This window comes from Dendrobates tinctorius, unplaced genomic scaffold (assembly GCF_039654945.1).
Source record: "Dendrobates tinctorius isolate UK_male_01 unplaced genomic scaffold, ASM3965494v1 ptg000350l, whole genome shotgun sequence".
Classification (NCBI taxonomy): Eukaryota; Metazoa; Chordata; class Amphibia; order Anura; family Dendrobatidae; genus Dendrobates; species Dendrobates tinctorius.
Genome location: NW_027362016.1, coordinates 2,782,621 through 2,803,213, shown reverse-complemented (window position 1 = coordinate 2,803,213; position 20,593 = coordinate 2,782,621). Strand labels below are relative to the sequence as shown.

The window sequence follows — 20,593 nt, the reverse complement described above, 5'->3', positions numbered from 1 at the left end:
TTTTTAAGGACATTTGTCTCAGTAATGCCTCAGTGTTTCAAAGTCAAACAAGCTGACTATAATCATTCAGCTAGTGTCTGATAAGTGCTGTCTGTTTCAGCTATCAGGTTACCTTTTAATCCTCTTACAGCTAAGTCAATCTGAAATAAAACAAAATAGAGGAAAAATTACTAAAAAACATTCATGTGTTCAAAAGGAAAAAGTTACCGTTTCTCAAATTTTTAACATTTTATTTTCTGTAGATAGTTAAGATTTTTAGGCCTTTTGATCATGATCAGTCCATGTGCTTTGTTTAATATCTCCTTAAAATGTAAACGGTGAAGAAAAAGCATTTTGCTGAAACCCGGGATTGGACCAGGGACCTTTAGATCTTCAGTCTAACGCTCTCCCAACTGAGCTATTTCGGCCATATCTTTACATTTTCTTGGGGGTTTGACACTCTGCAAATGTCAAGTGTCACACCTGGAGGGATATATTATAATTTTTCATTTGACTGTTTTTTGAAGCATGATTTCTATTTGAAACGCCTTCCATTTTGCTGTACATATTTAATAACATTCATTAACTATTTGTGAATGAGTAGAAAAAGACAGCAATTTTGCCATTGAATTTTTACATTTTCAGTTTGTCTCCATGCACCAGTATAATTCTGACCCTGTGCTTCTAGAATAGGTCATGGTCGCACATAAAACACAATTTGCATGCATAATGTTACATCAAGTTTTATTTTTTATGAGATGCAAACAATTGGAGCAAAAAAGAGACAAAAATTTAGAGAAAATATTTTATTGATTGTTAAAAGTGAGACCATTTGTCCCAAAATGTGCTGAAACATGTCAGAATGACATGGGCATTTCACATTTTTTAAACTATGATTACCTACTTGTTAAGTTTTTGTTTATTAAGTATCGTTATGGTCTATTGATGTATGAGGTGAAAACTATGAAAGTAGACTTACCAGCAAATCCGTTTCTAGATATATTTCATGACAGCACTGTAGAAGGTTGATTCCCTACCCTAATAGGGACAGAGAACACAAAGAGGTGAAATAGTCCCTCCTCATTGACTGTCCAAAGGATTTTTCTAGTGCCAAAAGAACAACAGACATATGCACAAAAAATCTGTTTGATGTTCCTAGAGTTCTTTTTTGAGAGGAAAAATTCAGATTCACTCCAAAGACTCTCAGGAAATTTTTCAAAACCACATTACTAAGTTTTGTTTGACCTCATCTAATCAATAAATGAAGATAAAGTTTCTTGAAATTAAATGTTGATGTCAGAAGTGGGACCTGAACGCAGCGACTTAGACCGCTCGGCCATCCCGACTTCTATATGCAATTGGAACTTAACTCCTTCCATGCTAGTCAGCAGAAATGTTACCATTCCTTGTGATTAAAAACTTGTCACACCACCCCAAAAAAGTCAATAAATAACATTTTTTATATGCGTACTTTTCGTCTGCATTAATTTTTAAACCTCCATTTATTTTGTTTGGATATTAGAAATGTTAGATTTCTCACAAATGCGGTGAAGCACCACATTTCTTCAGAAACTACTGTTTGGCCACACAGCAGGGCTTTGAAAGGAAGAGCCCTATTTGGGTTTTGCAATGCAGATTTTGCAGGAATACCTTGCAGATGAAATTTGCAGAGTACCAAAACAGCAGAAAACCTCCCAAAGTGACCACATTTTAGAAATTATTTTGCACAATGAGTTAATCAACACCTGCAATTACTATTGTCAGCCTATAGGTGTTTTCACTCTGAACCATCCAGCATTGCAAGTATGCCAGTTTAGTGCCCAGCTTTTGCTTGCAGAGACAAGCAACCCATACAGTTTTAAGTGGGCTCTACTCACTGGAGCAATGTCAAATATGTAGATGCTTTGTCTCACCATTAAAGTAGAAACCTCCTATATTTCAAATTAAAGATGACGGACCTGTGTGGAGCTTGTGTTTTTTGCCTTTTTGACTTTGTCCACAGCATATTTTTTAAGGACATTTGTCTCAGTAATGCCTCAGTGTTTCAAAGTCAAACAAGCTGACTATAATCATTCAGCTAGTGTCTGATAAGTGCTGTCTGTTTCAGCTATCAGGTTACCTTTTAATCCTCTTACAGCTAAGTCAATCTGAAATAAAACAAAATAGAGGAAAAATTACTAAAAAACATTCATGTGTTCAAAAGGAAAAAGTTACCGTTTCTCAAATTTTTAACATTTTGTTTTCTGTAGATAGTTAAGATTTTTAGGCCTTTTGATCATGATCAGTCCATGTGCTTTGTTTAATATCTCCTTAAAATGTAAACGGTGAAGAAAAAGCATTTTGCCGAAACCCGGGATTGGACCAGGGACCTTTAGATCTTCAGTCTAACGCTCTCCCAACTGAGCTATTTCGGCCATATCTATACATTTTCTTGGGGGTTTGACACTCTGCAAATGTCAAGTGTCACACCTGGAGGGATATATTATAATTTTTCATTTGACTGTTTTTTGAAGCATGATTTCTATTTGAAACGCCTTCCATTTTGCTGTACATATTTAATAACATTCATTAACTATTTGTGAATGAGTAGAAAAAGACAGCAATTTTGCCATTGAATTTTTACATTTTCAGTTTGTCTCCATGCACCAGTATAATTCTGACCCTGTGCTTCTAGAATAGGTCATGGTCGCACATAAAACACAATTTGCATGCATAATGTTACATCAAGTTTTATTTTTTATGAGATGCAAACAATTGGAGCAAAAAAGAGACAAAAATTTAGAGAAAATATTTTATTGATTGTTAAAAGTGAGACCATTTGTCCCAAAATGTGCTGAAACATGTCAGAATGACATGGGCATTTCACATTTTTTAAACTATGATTACCTACTTGTTAAGTTTTTGTTTATTAAGTATCGTTATGGTCTATTGATGTATGAGGTGAAAACTATGAAAGTAGACTTACCAGCAAATCCGTTTCTAGATATATTTCATGACAGCACTGTAGAAGGTTGATTCCCTACCCTAATAGGGACAGAGAACACAAAGAGGTGAAATAGTCCCTCCTCATTGACTGTCCAAAGGATTTTTCTAGTGCCAAAAGAACAACAGACATATGCACAAAAAATATGTTTGATGTTCCTAGAGTTCTTTTTTGAGAGGAAAAATTCAGATTCACTCCAAAGACTCTCAGGAAATTTTTCAAAACCACATTACTAAGTTTTGTTTGACCTCATCTAATCAATAAATGAAGATAAAGTTTCTTGAAATTAAATGTTGATGTCAGAAGTGGGACCTGAACGCAGCGTCTTAGACCGCTCGGCCATCCCGACTTCTATATGCAATTGGAACTTAACTCCTTCCATGCTAGTCAGCAGAAATGTTACCATTCCTTGTGATTAAAAACTTGTCACACCACCCCAAAAAAGTCAATAAATAACATTTTTTATATGCGTACTTTTCGTCTGCATTAATTTTTAAACCTCCATTTATTTTGTTTGGATATTAGAAATGTTAGATTTCTCACAAATGCGGTGAAGCACCACATTTCTTCAGAAACTACTGTTTGGCCACACAGCAGGGCTTTGAAAGGAAGAGCCCTATTTGGGTTTTGCAATGCAGATTTTGCAGGAATACCTTGCAGATGAAATTTGCAGAGTACCAAAACAGCAGAAAACCTCCCAAAGTGACCACATTTTAGAAATTATTTTGCACAATGAGTTAATCAACACCTGCAATTACTATTGTCAGCCTATAGGTGTTTTCACTCTGAACCATCCAGCATTGCAAGTATGCCAGTTTAGTTCCCAGCTTTTGCTTGCAGAGACAAGCAACCCATACAGTTTTAAGTGGGCTCTACTCACTGGAGCAATGTCAAATATGTAGATGCTTTGTCTCACCATTAAAGTAGAAACCTCCTATATTTCAAATTAAAGATGACGGACCTGTGTGGAGCTTGTGTTTTTTGCCTTTTTGACTTTGTCCACAGCATATTTTTTAAGGACATTTGTCTCAGTAATGCCTCAGTGTTTCAAAGTCAAACAAGCTGACTATAATCATTCAGCTAGTGTCTGATAAGTGCTGTCTGTTTCAGCTATCAGGTTACCTTTTAATCCTCTTACAGCTAAGTCAATCTGAAATAAAACAAAATAGAGGAAAAATTACTAAAAAACATTCATGTGTTCAAAAGGAAAAAGTTACCGTTTCTCAAATTTTTAACATTTTGTTTTCTGTAGATAGTTAAGATTTTTAGGCCTTTTGATCATGATCAGTCCATGTGCTTTGTTTAATATCTCCTTAAAATGTAAACGGTGAAGAAAAAGCATTTTGCCGAAACCCGGGACCTTTAGATCTTCAGTCTAACGCTCTCCCAACAGAGCTATTTCAGCCATTTCTATACATTTTCTGGGGGGTTTGACACTCTGCAAATGTCAAGTGTCACACCTGGAGGGATATATTATAATTTTTCATTTGACTGTTTTTTGAAGCATGATTTCTATTTGAAACGCCTTCCATTTTGCTGTACATATTTAATAACATTCATTAACTATTTGTGAATGAGTAGAAAAAGACAGCAATTTTGCCATTTAATTTTTTCATTTTCAGTTTGTCTCCATGCACCAGTATAATTCTGACCCTGTGCTTCTAGAATAGGTCATGGTCGCACATAAAACACAATTTGCATGCATAATGTTACATCAAGTTTTATTTTTTATGAGATGCAAACAATAGGAGCAAAAAAGAGACAAAAATTTAGAGAAAATATTTTATTGATTGTTAATGTTAAAAGTGAGACCATTTGTCCCAAAATGTGCTGAAACATGTCAGAAGGACATGGGCATTTCACATTTTTTAAACTATGATTACCTACTTGTTAAGTTTTTGTTTATTAAGTATCGTTATGGTCTATTGATGTATGAGGTGAAAACTATGAAAGTAGACTTACCAGCAAATCCGTTTCTAGATATATTTCATGACAGCACTGTAGAAGGTTGATTCCCTACCCTAATAGGGACAGAGAACACAAAGAGGTGAAATAGTCCCTCCTCATTGACTGTCCAAAGGATTTTTCTAGTGCCAAAAGAACAACAGACATATGCACAAAAAAATCTGTTTGATGTTCCTAGAGCTCTTTTTTGAGAGGACAAATTCAGATTCACTCCAAAGACTCTCAGGAAATTTTTCAAAACCACATTACTAAGTTTTGTTTGACCTCATCTAATCAATAAATGACGATAAATTTTATTGAAATGAAATGTTGATGTCAGAAGTGGGATTTGAACCCACGCCTCCAGGGCAGACTGCAACCTGAACGCAGCGCCTTAGACCGCTCGGCCATCCTGACTTCAATATGCATTTGGAACTTAACTCCTTCCATGCTAGTCAGCAGAAATGTTACCATTCCTTGTGATTAAGAACTTGTCACACCACCCCAAAAAAGTCAATAAATAACATTTTTTATATGCGTACTTTTCGTCTGCATTAATTTTTAAACCTCCATTTATTTTGTTTGGATATTAGAAATGTTAGATTTCTCACAAATGCGGTGATGCACCACATTTCTTCAGAAACTACTGTTTGGCCACACAGCAGGGCTTTGAAAGGAAGAGCCCTATTTGGGTTTTGCAATGCAGATTTTGCAGGAATACCTTGCAGATGAAATTTGCAGAGTACCAAAACAGCAGAAAACCTCCCAAAGTGACCACATTTTAGAAATTATTTTGCACAATGAGTTAATCAACACCTGCAATTACTATTGTCAGCCTATAGGTGTTTTCACTCTGAACCATCCAGCATTGCAAGTATGCCAGTTTAGTGCCCAGCTTTTGCTTGCAGAGACAAGCAACCCATACATTTTTAAGTGGGCTCTACTCACTGGAGCAATGTCAAATATGTAGATGCTTTGTCTCACCATTAAAGTAGAAACCTCCTATATTTCAAATTAAAGATGACGGACCTGTGTGGAGCTTGTGTTTTTTGCCTTTTTGACTTTGTCCACAGCATATTTTTTAAGGACATTTGTCTCAGTAATGCCTCAGTGTTTCAAAGTCAAACAAGCTGACTATAATCATTCAGCTAGTGTCTGATAAGTGCTGTCTGTTTCAGCTATCAGGTTACCTTTTAATCCTCTTACAGCTAAGTCAATCTGAAATAAAACAAAATAGAGGAAAAATTACTAAAAAACATTCATGTGTTCAAAAGGAAAAAGTTACCGTTTCTCAAATTTTTAACATTTTGTTTTCTGTAGATAGTTAAGATTTTTAGGCCTTTTGATCATGATCAGTCCATGTGCTTTGTTTAATATCTCCTTAAAATGTAAACGGTGAAGAAAAAGCATTTTGCCGAAACCCGGGATTGGACCAGGGACCTTTAGATCTTCAGTCTTACGCTCTCCCAACTGAGCTATTTCGGCCATATCTATACATTTTCTGGGGGGTTTGACACTCTGCAAATGTCAAGTGTCACACCTGGAGGGATATATTATAATTTTTCATTTGACTGTTTTTTGAAGCATGATTTCTATTTGAAACGCCTTCCATTTTGCTGTACATATTTAATAACATTCATTAACTATTTGTGAATGAGTAGAAAAAGACAGCAATTTTGCCATTGAATTTTTACATTTTCAGTTTGTCTCCATGCACCAGTATAATTCTGACCCTGTGCTTCTAGAATAGGTCATGGTCGCACATAAAACACAATTTGCATGCATAATGTTACATCAAGTTTTATTTTTTATGAGATGCAAACAATTGGAGCAAAAAAGAGACAAAAATTTAGAGAAAATATTTTATTGATTGTTAATGTTAAAAGTGAGACCATTTGTCCCAAAATGTGCTGAAACATGTCAGAAGGACATGGGCATTTCACATTTTTAAACTATGATTACCTACTTGTTAAGTTTTTGTTTATTAAGTATCGTTATGGTCTATTGATGTATGAGGTGAAAACTATGAAAGTAGACTTACCAGCAAATCCGTTTCTAGATATATTTCATGACAGCACTGTAGAAGGTTGATTCCCTATCCTAATGGGGACAGAGAACACAAAGAGGTGAAATAGTCCCTCCTCATTGACTGTCCAAAGGATTTTTCTAATGCCAAAAGAACAACAGACATATGCACAAAAAATCTGTTTGATGTTCCTAGAGTTCTTTTTTGAGAGGACAAATTCAGATTCACTCCAAAGACTCTCAGGAAATTTTTCAAAACCACATTACTAAGTTTTGTTTGACCTCATCTAATCAATAAATGACGATAAAGTTTCTTGAAATTAAATGTTGATGTCAGAAGTGGGATTTGAACCCACGCCTCCAGGGGAGACTGCAACCTGAACGCAGCGCCTTAGACCGCTCGGCCATCCTGACTTCAATATGCATTTGGAACTTAACTCCTTCCATGCTAGTCAGCAGAAATGTTACCATTCCTTGTGATTAAGAACTTGTCACACCACCCCAAAAAAGTCAATAAATAACATTTTTTATATGCGTACTTTTCGTCTGCATTAATTTTTAAACCTCCATTTATTTTGTTTGGATATTAGAAATGTTAGATTTCTCACAAATGCGGTGATGCACCACATTTCTTCAGAAACTACTGTTTGGCCACACAGCAGGGCTTTGAAAGGAAGAGCCCTATTTGGGTTTTGCAATGCAGATTTTGCAGGAATACCTTGCAGATGAAATTTGCAGAGTACCAAAACAGCAGAAAACCTCCCAAAGTGACCACATTTTAGAAATTATTTTGCACAATGAGTTAATCAACACCTGCAATTACTATTGTCAGCCTATAGGTGTTTTCACTCTGAACCATCCAGCATTGCAAGTATGCCAGTTTAGTGCCCAGCTTTTGCTTGCAGAGACAAGCAACCCATACATTTTTAAGTGGGCTCTACTCACTGGAGCAATGTCAAATATGTAGATGCTTTGTCTCACCATTAAAGTAGAAACCTCCTATATTTCAAATTAAAGATGACGGACCTGTGTGGAGCTTGTGTTTTTTGCCTTTTTGACTTTGTCCACAGCATATTTTTTAAGGACATTTGTCTCAGTAATGCCTCAGTGTTTCAAAGTCAAACAAGCTGACTATAATCATTCAGCTAGTGTCTGATAAGTGCTGTCTGTTTCAGCTATCAGGTTACCTTTTAATCCTCTTACAGCTAAGTCAATCTGAAATAAAACAAAATAGAGGAAAAATTACTAAAAAACATTCATGTGTTCAAAAGGAAAAAGTTACCGTTTCTCAAATTTTTAACATTTTGTTTTCTGTAGATAGTTAAGATTTTTAGGCCTTTTGATCATGATCAGTCAATGTGCTTTGTTTAATATCTCCTTAAAATGTAAACGGTGAAGAAAAAGCATTTTGCCGAAACCCGGGATTGGACCAGGGACCTTTAGATCTTCAGTCTTACGCTCTCCCAACTGAGCTATTTCGGCCATATCTATACATTTTCTGGGGGGTTTGACACTCTGCAAATGTCAAGTGTCACACCTGGAGGGATATATTATAATTTTTCATTTGACTGTTTTTTGAAGCATGATTTCTATTTGAAACGCCTTCCATTTTGCTGTACATATTTAATAACATTCATTAACTATTTGTGAATGAGTAGAAAAAGACAGCAATTTTGCCATTGAATTTTTACATTTTCAGTTTGTCTCCATGCACCAGTATAATTCTGACCCTGTGCTTCTAGAATAGGTCATGGTCGCACATAAAACACAATTTGCATGCATAATGTTACATCAAGTTTTATTTTTTATGAGATGCAAACAATTGGAGCAAAAAAGAGACAAAAATTTAGAGAAAATATTTTATTGATTGTTAATGTTAAAAGTGAGACCATTTGTCCCAAAATGTGCTGAAACATGTCAGAAGGACATGGGCATTTCACATTTTTAAACTATGATTACCTACTTGTTAAGTTTTTGTTTATTAAGTATCGTTATGGTCTATTGATGTATGAGGTGAAAACTATGAAAGTAGACTTACCAGCAAATCCGTTTCTAGATATATTTCATGACAGCACTGTAGAAGGTTGATTCCCTATCCTAATGGGGACAGAGAACACAAAGAGGTGAAATAGTCCCTCCTCATTGACTGTCCAAAGGATTTTTCTAATGCCAAAAGAACAACAGACATATGCACAAAAAATCTGTTTGATGTTCCTAGAGTTCTTTTTTGAGAGGACAAATTCAGATTCACTCCAAAGACTCTCAGGAAATTTTTCAAAACCACATTACTAAGTTTTGTTTGACCTCATCTAATCAATAAATGACGATAAAGTTTCTTGAAATTAAATGTTGATGTCAGAAGTGGGATTTGAACCCACGCCTCCAGGGGAGACTGCGACCTGAACGCAGCGCCTTAGACCGTTCGGCCATCCTGACTTCGATATGCAATTGGAACTTAACTCCTTCCATGCTAGTCAGCAGAAATGTTACCATTCCTTGTGATTAAGAACTTGTCACACCACCCCAAAAAAGTCAATAAATAACATTTTTTATATGCGTACTTTTCGTCTGCATTAATTTTTAAACCTCCATTTATTTTGTTTGGATATTAGAAATGTTAGATTTCTCACAAATGCGGTGATGCACCACATTTCTTCAGAAACTACTGTTTGGCCACACAGCAGGGCTTTGAAAGGAAGAGCCCTATTTGGGTTTTGCAATGCAGATTTTGCAGGAATACCTTGCAGATGAAATTTGCAGAGTACCAAAACAGCAGAAAACCTCCCAAAGTGACCACATTTTAGAAATTATTTTGCACAATGAGTTAATCAACACCTGCAATTACTATTGTCAGCCTATAGGTGTTTTCACTCTGAACCATCCAGCATTGCAAGTATGTCAGTTTAGTGCCCAGCTTTTGCTTGCAGAGACAAGCAACCCATACAGTTTTAAGTGGGCTCTACTCACTGGAGCAATGTCAAATATGTAGATGCTTTGTCTCACCATTAAAGTAGAAACCTCCTATATTTCAAATTAAAGATGACGGACCTGTGTGGAGCTTGTGTTTTTTGCCTTTTTGACTTTGTCCACAGCATATTTTTTAAGGACATTTGTCTCAGTAATGCCTCAGTGTTTCAAAGTCAAACAAGCTGACTATAATCATTCAGCTAGTGTCTGATAAGTGCTGTCTGTTTCAGCTATCAGGTTACCTTTTAATCCTCTTACAGCTAAGTCAATCTGAAATAAAACAAAATAGAGGAAAAATTACTAAAAAACATTCATGTGTTCAAAAGGAAAAAGTTACCGTTTCTCAAATTTTTAACATTTTGTTTTCTGTAGATAGTTAAGATTTTTAGGCCTTTTGATCATGATCAGTCCATGTGCTTTGTTTAATATCTCCTTAAAATGTAAATGGTGAAAAAGAATTTTGCCGAAACCCGGGACCTTTAGATCTTCAGTCTAACGCTCTCCCAACTGAGCTATTTCTGCCATATCTATACATTTTCTTGGGGGTTTGACACTCTGCAAATGTCAATTGTCACACCTGGAGGGATATATTATAATTTTTCATTTGACTGTTTTTTGAAGCATGATTTCTATTTGAAACGCCTTCCATTTTGCTGTACATATTTAATAACATTCATTAACTATTTGTGAATGAGTAGAAAAAGACAGCAATTTTGCCATTGAATTTTTACATTTTCAGTTTGTCTCCATGCACCAGTATAATTCTGACCCTGTGCTTCTAGAATAGGTCATGGTCGCACATAAAACACAATTTGCATGCATAATGTTACATCAAGTTTTATTTTTTATGAGATGCAAACAATTGGAGCAAAAAAGAGACAAAAATTTAGAGAAAATATTTTATTGATTGTTAAAAGTGAGACCATTTGTCCCAAAATGTGCTGAAACATGTCAGAATGACATGGGCAATTCACATTTTTTAAACTATGATTACCTACTTGTTAAGTTTTTGTTTATTAAGTATCGGTATGGTCTATTGATGTATGAGGTGAAAACTATGAAAGTAGACTTACCAGCAAATCCGTTTCTAGATATATTTCATGACAGCACTGTAGAAGGTTGATTCCCTACCCTAATAGGGACAGAGAACACAAAGAGGTGAAATAGTCCCTCCTCATTGACTGTCCAAAGGATTTTTCTAGTGCCAAAAGAACAACAGACATATGCACAAAAAATCTGTTTGATGTTCCTAGAGTTCTTTTTTGAGAGGAAAAATTCAGATTCACTCCAAAGACTCTCAGGAAATTTTTCAAAACCACATTACTAAGTTTTGTTTGACCTCATCTAATCAATAAATGAAGATAAAGTTTCTTGAAATTAAATGTTGATGTCAGAAGTGGGACCTGAACGCAGCGCCTTAGACCGCTCGGCCATCCCGACTTCGATATGCAATTGGAACTTAACTCCTTCCATGCTAGTCAGCAGAAATGTTACCATTCCTTGTGATTAAAAACTTGTCACACCACCCCAAAAAAGTCAATAAATAACATTTTTTATATGCGTACTTTTCATCTGCATTAATTTTTAAACCTCCATTTATTTTGTTTGGATATTAGAAATGTTAGATTTCTCACAAATGCGGTGAAGCACCACATTTCTTCAGAAACTACTGTTTGGCCACACAGCAGGGCTTTGAAAGGAAGAGCCCTATTTGGGTTTTGCAATGCAGATTTTGCAGGAATACCTTGCAGATGAAATTTGCAGAGTACCAAAACAGCAGAAAACCTCCCAAAGTGACCACATTTTAGAAATTATTTTGCACAATGAGTTAATCTACACCTGCAATTACTATTGTCAGCCTATAGGTGTTTTCACTCTGAACCATCCAGCATTGCAAGTATGCCAGTTTAGTGCCCAGCTTTTGCTTGCAGAGACAAGAAACCCATACATTTTTAAGTGGTCTCTACTCACTGGAGCAATGTCAAATATGTAGATGCTTTGTCTCACCATTAAAGTAGAAACCTCCTATATTTCAAATTAAAGATGACGGACCTGTGTGGAGCTTGTGTTTTTTGCCTTTTTGACTTTGTCCACAGCATATTTTTTAAGGACATTTGTCTCAGTAATGCCTTAGTGTTTCAAAGTCAAACAAGCTGACTATAATCATTCAGCTAGTGTCTGATAAGTGCTGTCTGTTTCAGCTATCAGGTTACCTTTTAATCCTCTTACAGCTAAGTCAATCTGAAATAAAACAAAATAGAGGAAAAATTACTAAAAAACATTCATGTGTTCAAAAGGAAAAAGTTACCGTTTCTCAAATTTTTAACATTTTGTTTTCTGTAGATAGTTAAGATTTTTAGGCCTTTTGATCATGATCAGTCCATGTGCTTTGTTTAATATCTCCTTAAAATGTAAACGGTGAAGAAAAAGCATTTTGCCGAAACCCGGGATTGGACCAGGGACCTTTAGATATTCAGTCTAACGCTCTCCCAACTGAGCTATTTCGGCCATATCTATACATTTTCTGGGGGGTTTGACACTCTGCAAATGTCAAGTGTCACACCTGGAGGGATATATTATAATTTTTCATTTGACTGTTTTTTGAAGCATGATTTCTATTTGAAACGCCTTCCATTTTGCTGTACATATTTAATAACATTCATTAACTATTTGTGAATGAGTAGAAAAAGACAGCAATTTTGCCATTGAATTTTTACATTTTCAGTTTGTCTCCATGCACCAGTATAATTCTGACCCTGTGCTTCTAGAATAGGTCATGGTCGCACATAAAACACAATTTGCATGCATAATGTTACATCAAGTTTTATTTTTTATGAGATGCAAACAATTGGAGCAAAAAAGAGACAAAAATTTAGAGAAAATATTTTATTGATTGTTAATGTTAAAAGTGAGACCATTTGTCCCAAAATGTGCTGAAACATGTCAGAAGGACATGGGCATTTCACATTTTTTAAACTATGATTACCTACTTGTTAAGTTTTTGTTTATTAAGTATCGTTATGGTCTATTGATGTATGAGGTGAAAACTATGAAAGTAGACTTACCAGCAAATCCTTTTCTAGATATATTTCATGACAGCACTGTAGAAGGTTGATTCCCTATCCTAATAGGGACAGAGAACACAAAGAGGTGAAATAGTCCCTCCTCATTGACTGTCCAAAGGATTTTTCTAGTGCCAAAAGAACAACAGACATATGCACAAAAAATCTGTTTGATGTTCCTAGAGTTCTTTTTTGAGATGACAAATTCAGATTCACTCCAAAGACTCTCAGGAAATTTTTCAAAACCACATTACTAAGTTTTGTTTGACCTCATCTAATCAATAGATGAAGATAAAGTTTCTTGAAATAAAATGTTGATGTCAGAAGTGGGATTTGAACCCACGCCTCCAGGGGAGACTGCGACCTGAACGCAGCGCCTTAGACCGCTCGGCCATCCTGACTTCGATATGCAATTGGAACTTAACTCCTTCCATGCTAGTCAGCAGAAATGTTACCATTCCTTGTGATTAAGAACTTGTCACACCACCCCAAAAAAGTCAATAAATAACATTTTTTATATGCGTACTTTTCGTCTGCATTAATTTTTAAACCTCCATTTATTTTGTTTGGATATTAGAAATGTTAGATTTCTCACAAATGCGGTGATGCACCACATTTCTTCAGAAACTACTGTTTGGCCACACAGCAGGGCTTTGAAAGGAAGAGCCCTATTTGGGTTTTGCAATGCAGATTTTGCAGGAATACCTTGCAGATGAAATTTGCAGAGTACCAAAACAGCAGAAAACCTCCCAAAGTGACCACATTTTAGAAATTATTTTGCACAATGAGTTAATCAACACCTGCAATTACTATTGTCAGCCTATAGGTGTTTTCACTCTGAACCATCCAGCATTGCAAGTATGCCAGTTTAGTGCCCAGCTTTTGCTTGCAGAGACAAGCAACCCATACAGTTTTAAGTGGGCTCTACTCACTGGAGCAATGTCAAATATGTAGATGATTTGTCTCACCATTAAAGTAGAAACCTCCTATATTTCAAATTAAAGATGACGGACCTGTGTGGAGCTTGTGTTTTTTGCCTTTTTGACTTTGTCCACAGCATATTTTTTAAGGACATTTGTCTCAGTAATGCCTCAGTGTTTCAAAGTCAAACAAGCTGACTATAATCATTCAGCTAGTGTCTGATAAGTGCTGTCTGTTTCAGCTATCAGGTTACCTTTTAATCCTCTTACAGCTAAGTCAATCTGAAATAAAACAAAATAGAGGAAAAATTACTAAAAAACATTCATGTGTTCAAAAGGAAAAAGTTACCGTTTCTCAAATTTTTAACATTTTGTTTTCTGTAGATAGTTAAGATTTTTAGGCCTTTTGATCATGATCAGTCCATGTGCTTTGTTTAATATCTCCTTAAAATGTAAACGGTGAAGAAAAAGCATTTTGCCGAAACACGGGATTGGACCATGGACCTTTAGATATTCAGTCTAACGCTCTCCCAACTGAGCTATTTCAGCCATATCTATACATTTTCTGGGGGGTTTGACACTCTGCAAATGTCAAGTGTCACACCTGGAGGGATATATTATAATTTTTCATTTGACTGTTTTTTGAAGCATGATTTCTATTTGAAACGCCTTCCATTTTGCTGTACATATTTAATAACATTCATTAACTATTTGTGAATGAGTAGAAAAAGACAGCAATTTTGCCATTGAATTTTTACATTTTCAGTTTGTCTCCATGCACCAGTATAATTCTGACCCTGTGCTTCTAGAATAGGTCATGGTCGCACATAAAACACAATTTGCATGCATAATGTTACATCAAGTTTTATTTTTTATGAGATGCAAACAATTGGAGCAAAAAAGAGACAAAAATTTAGAGAAAATATTTTATTGATTGTTAATGTTAAAAGTGAGACCATTTGTCCCAAAATGTGCTGAAACATGTCAGAAGGACATGGGCATTTCACATTTTTTAAACTATGATTACCTACTTGTTAAGTTTTTGTTTATTAAGTATCGTTATGGTCTATTGATGTATGAGGTGAAAACTATGAAAGTAGACTTACCAGCAAATCCTTTTCTAGATATATTTCATGACAGCACTGTAGAAGGTTGATTCCCTATCCTAATAGGGACAGAGAACACAAAGAGGTGAAATAGTCCCTCCTCATTGACTGTCCAAAGGATTTTTCTAGTGCCAAAAGAACAACAGACATATGCACAAAAAATATGTTTGATGTTCCTAGAGTTCTTTTTTGAGAGGACAAATTCAGATTCACTCCAAAGACTCTCAGGAAATTTTTCAAAACAACATTACATGAAGATAAAGTTTCTTGAAATTAAATGTTGATGTCAGAAGTGGGATTTGAGCCCACGCCTCCAGGGGAGACTGTGACCTGAACGCAGCGCCTTAGACCGCTCGGCCATCCTGACTTCGATATGCAATTGGAACTTAACTCCTTCCATGCTAGTCAGCAGAAATGTTACCATTCCTTGTGATTAAGAACTTGTCACACCACCCCAAAAAAGTCAATAAATAACATTTTTTATATGCGTACTTTTCGTCTGCATTAATTTTTAAACCTCCATTTATTTTGTTTGGATATTAGAAATGTTAGATTTCTCACAAATGCGGTGATGCACCACATTTCTTCAGAAACTACTGTTTGGCCACACAGCAGGGCTTTGAAAGGAAGAGCCCTATTTGGGTTTTGCAATGCAGATTTTGCAGGAATACCTTGCAGATGAAATTTGCAGAGTACCAAAACAGCAGAAAACCTCCCAAAGTGACCACATTTTAGAAATTATTTTGCACAATGAGTTAATCAACACCTGCAATTACTATTGTCAGCCTATAGGTGTTTTCACTCTGAACCATCCAGCATTGCAAGTATGCCAGTTTAGTGCCCAGCTTTTGCTTGCAGAGACAAGTAACCCATACAGTTTTAAGTGGGCTCTACTCACTGGAGCAATGTCAAATATGTAGATGCTTTGTCTCACCATTAAAGTAGAAACCTCCTATATTTCAAATTAAAGATGACGGACCTGTGTGGAGCTTGTGTTTTTTGCCTTTTTGACTTTGTCCACAGCATATTTTTTAAGGACATTTGTCTCAGTAATGCCTCAGTGTTTCAAAGTCAAACAAGCTGACTATAATCATTCAGCTAGTGTCTGATAAGTGCTGTCTGTTTCAGCTATCAGGTTACCTTTTAATCCTCTTACAGCTAAGTCAATCTGAAATAAAACAAAATAGAGGAAAAATTACTAAAAAACATTCATGTGTTCAAAAGGAAAAAGTTACCGTTTCTCAAATTTTTAACATTTTGTTTTCTGTAGATAGTTAAGATTTTTAGGCCTTTTGATCATGATCAGTCCATGTGCTTTGTTTAATATCTCCTTAAAATGTAAACGGTGAAGTAAAAGCATTTTGCCGAAACCCGGGACCTTTAGATCTTCAGTCTAACGCTCTCCCAACTGAGCTATTTCGGCCATTTCTATACATTTTCTGGGGGGTTTGACACTCTGCAAATGTCAAGTGTCACACCTGGAGAGGGATATATTATAATTTTTCATTTGACTGTTTTTTGAAGCATGATTTCTATTTGAAACGCCTTCCATTTTGCTGTACATATTTAATAACATTCATTAACTATTTGTGAATGAGTAGAAAAAGACAGCAATTTTGCCATTGAATTTTTACATTTTCAGTTTGTCTCCATGCACCAGTATAATTCTGACCCTGTGCTTCTAGAATAGGTCATGGTCGCACATAAAACACAATTTGCATGCATAATGTTACATCAAGTTTTATTTTTTATGAGATGCAAACAATTGGAGCAAAAAAGAGACAAAAATTTAGAGAAAATATTATATTGATTGTTAATGTTAAAAGTGAGACCATTTGTCCCAAAATGTGCTGAAACATGTCAGAATGACATGGGCATTTCACATTTTTTAAACTATGATTACCTACTTGTTAAATTTTTGTTTATTAAGTATCGTTATGGTCTATTGATGTATGAGGTGAAAACTATGAAAGTAGACTTACCAGCAAATCCGTTTCTAGATATATTTCATGACAGCACTGTAGAAGGTTGATACCCTACCCTAATAGGGACAGAGAACACAAAGAGGTGAAATAGTCCCTCCTCATTGACTGTCCAAAGGATTTTTCTAGTGCCAAAAGAACAACAGACATATGAACAAAAAATCTGTTTGATGTTCCTAGAGTTCTTTTTTGAGAGGACAAATTCAGATTCACTCCAAAGACTCTCAGGAAATTTTTCAAAACCACATTACTAAGTTTTGTTTGACCTCATCTAATCAATAAATGAAGATAAAGTTTCTTGAAATTAAATGTTGATGTCAGAAGTGGGATTTGAAGGGAAGACTGCGACCTGAAGGCAGCGCCTTAGACCGCTCGGCCATCCTGACTTCGATATGCAATTGGAACTTAACTACTTCCATGGTAGTCAGCAGAAATGTTATCATTTCTTGTGTTTAAAAACTTGTCACACCACCCTAAAAAAGTTAATAAATAACATTTTTTATATGCGTACTTTTCGTCTGCATTAATTTTTAAACCTCCATTTATTTTGTTTGGATATTAGAAATGTTAGATTTCTCACAAATGCGGTGATGCACCACATTTCTTCAGAAACTACTGTTTGGCCACACAGCAGGGCTTTGAAAGGAAGAGCCCTATTTGGGTTTTGCAATGCAGATTTTGCAGGAATACCTTGCAGATGAAATTTGCAGAGTACCAAAACAGCAGAAAACCTCCCAAAAGTGACCACATTTTAGAAATTATTTTGCACAATGAGTTAATCAACACCTGCAATTACTATTGTCAGCCTATAGGTGTTTTCACTCTGAACCATCCAGCATTGCAAGTATGCCAGTTTAGTGCCCAGCTTTTGCTTGCAGAGACAAGCAACCCATACAGTTTTAAGTGGGCTCTACTCACTGGAGCAATGTCAAATATGTAGATGATTTGTCTCACCATTAAAGTAGAAACCTCCTATATTTCAAATTAAAGATGACGGACCTGTGTGGAGCTTGTGTTTTTTGCCTTTTTGACTTTGTCCACAGCATATTTTTTAAGGACATTTGTCTCAGTAATGCCTCAGTGTTTCAAAGTCAAACAAGCTGACTATAATCATTCAGCTAGTGTCTGATAAGTGCTGTCTGTTTCAGCTATCAGGTTACCTTTTAATCCTCTTACAGCTAAGTCAATCTGAAATAAAACAAAATAGAGGAAAAATTACTAAAAAACATTCATGTGTTCAAAAGGAAAAAGTTACCGTTTCTCAAATTTTTAACATTTTGTTTTCTGTAGATAGTTAAGATTTTTAGGCCTTTTGATCATGATCAGTCCATGTGCTTTGTTTAATATCTCCTTAAAATGTAAACGGTGAAGAAAAAGCATTTTGCCAAAACCCGGGATTGGACCAGGGACCTTTAGATCTTCAGTCTAACGCTCTCCAAACTGAGCTATTTCGGCCATATCTATACATTTTCTGGGGGGTTTGACACTCTGCAAATGTCAAGTGTCACACCTGGAGGGATATATCATAATTTTTCATTTGACTGTTTTTTGAAGCATGATTTCTATTTGAAACGCCTTCCATTTTGCTGTACATATTTAATAACATTCATTAACTATTTGTGAATGAGTAGAAAAAGACAGCAATTTTGCCATTGAATTTTTACATTTTCAGTTTGTCTCCATGCACCAGTATAATTCTGACCCTGAGCTTCTAGAATAGGTCATGGTCGCACATAAAACACAATTTGCATGCATAATGTTACATCAAGTTTTATTTTTTATGAGATGCAAACAATTGGAGCAAAAAAGAGACAAAAATTTAGAGAAAATATTTTATTGATTGTTAATGTTAAAAGTGAGACCATTTGTCCCAAAATGTGCTGAAACATGTCAGAATGACATGGGCATTTCACATTTTTTAAACTATGATTACCTACTTGTTAAGTTTTTGTTTATTAAGTATCGTTATGGTCTATTGATGTATGAGGTGAAAACTATGAAAGTAGACTTACCAGCAAATCCGTTTCTAGATATATTTCATGACAGCACTGTAGAAGGTTGATTCCCTACTCTAATAGGGACAGAGAACACAAAGAGGTGAAATAGTCCCTCCTCATTGACTGTCCAAAGGATTTTTCTAGTGCCAAAAGAACAACAGACATATGCACAAAAAATCTGTTTGATGTTCCTAGAGTTCTTTTTTGAGAGGACAAATTCAGATTCACTCCAAAGACTCTCAGGAAATTTTTCAAAACCACATTACTAAGTTTTGTTTGACCTCATCTAATCAATAAATGAAGATAAAGTTTCTTGAAATTAAATGTTGATGTCAGAAGTGGGATTTGAACACACAACTCTTCCTGAATGCAGCGCCTTAGACCGCTCGGCCATCCTGACTTTGATATGCAATTGGAACTTAACTCCTTCCATGCTAGTCAGCAGAAATGTTACCATTCCTTGTGATTAAAAACTTGTCACACCACCCCAAAAAGTCAATAAATAACATTTTTTATATGCGTACTTTTCGTCTGCATTAATTTTTAAACCTCCATTTATTTTGTTTGGATATTAGAAATGTTAGATTTCTCACAAATGCGGTGATGCACCACATTTCTTCAGAAACTACTGTTTGGCCACACAGCAGGGCTTTGAAAGGAAGAGCCCTATTTGGGTTTTGCAATGCAGATTTTGCAGGAATACCTTGCAGATGAAATTTGCAGAGTACCAAAACAGCGGAAAATCTCCCAAAGTGACCACATTTTAGAAATTATTTTGCACAATGAGTTAATCAACACCTGCAATTACTATTGTCAGCCTATAGGTGTTTTCACTCTGAACCATCCAGCATTGCAAGTATGCCAGTTTAGTGCCCAGCTTTTGCTTGCAGAGACAAGCAACCCATACAGTTTTAAGTGGGCTCTACTCACTGGAGCAATGTCAAATATGTAGATGCTTTGTCTCACCATTAAAGTAGAAACCTCCTATATTTCAAATTAAAGATGACGGACCTGTGTGGAGCTTGTGTTTTTTGCCTTTTTGACTTTGTCCACAGCATATTTTTTAAGGACATTTGTCTCAGTAATGCCTCAGTGTTTCAAAGTCAAACAAGCTGACTATAATCATTCAGCTAGTGTCTGATAAGTGCTGTCTGTTTCAGCTATCAGGTTACCTTTTAATCCTCTTACAGCTAAGTCAATCTGAAATAAAACAAAATAGAGGAAAAATTACTAAAAAACATTCATGTGTTCAAAAGGAAAAAGTTACCGTTTCTCAAATTTTTAACATTTTGTTTTCTGTAGATAGTTAAGATTTTTAGGCCTTTTGATCATGATCAGTCCATGTGCTCTGTTTAATATCTCCTTAAAATGTAAACGGTGAAGAAAAAGCATTTTGCCAAAACTCGGGATTGGACCAGGGACCTTTAGATATTCAGTCTAACGCTCTCCCAACTGAGCTATTTCAGCCATATCTATACATTTTCTGGGGGGTTTGACACTCTGCAAATGTCAAGTGTCACACCTGGAGGGATATATTATAATTTTTCATTTGACTGTTTTTTGAAGCATGATTTCTATTTGAAATGCCTTCCATTTTGCTGTACATATTTAATAACATTCATTAACTA

The 20,593-nt window shown here is 35.6% G+C and overlaps 4 non-coding genes across 4 annotated transcripts; all 4 read right to left on the bottom strand.

Moving 5' to 3' along the window:
- Positions 1 to 2,320: 2,320 nt before the first annotated feature.
- Positions 2,321 to 2,393, bottom strand: TRNAF-GAA (transfer RNA phenylalanine (anticodon GAA)). The gene has a single exon. It is a non-coding gene; the product is annotated as a tRNA-Phe (tRNA).
- A 4,869-nt stretch (positions 2,394 to 7,262) lies between these two features.
- Positions 7,263 to 7,345, bottom strand: TRNAL-CAG (transfer RNA leucine (anticodon CAG)). The gene has a single exon. It is a non-coding gene; the product is annotated as a tRNA-Leu (tRNA).
- Positions 7,346 to 9,284: 1,939 nt separating this feature from the next.
- On the bottom strand, positions 9,285 to 9,367 carry TRNAL-CAG (transfer RNA leucine (anticodon CAG)). Its single transcript has one exon. It is a non-coding gene; the product is annotated as a tRNA-Leu (tRNA).
- A 3,911-nt stretch (positions 9,368 to 13,278) lies between these two features.
- Positions 13,279 to 13,361, bottom strand: TRNAL-CAG (transfer RNA leucine (anticodon CAG)). The gene has a single exon. It is a non-coding gene; the product is annotated as a tRNA-Leu (tRNA).
- Positions 13,362 to 20,593: the final 7,232 nt, after the last annotated feature.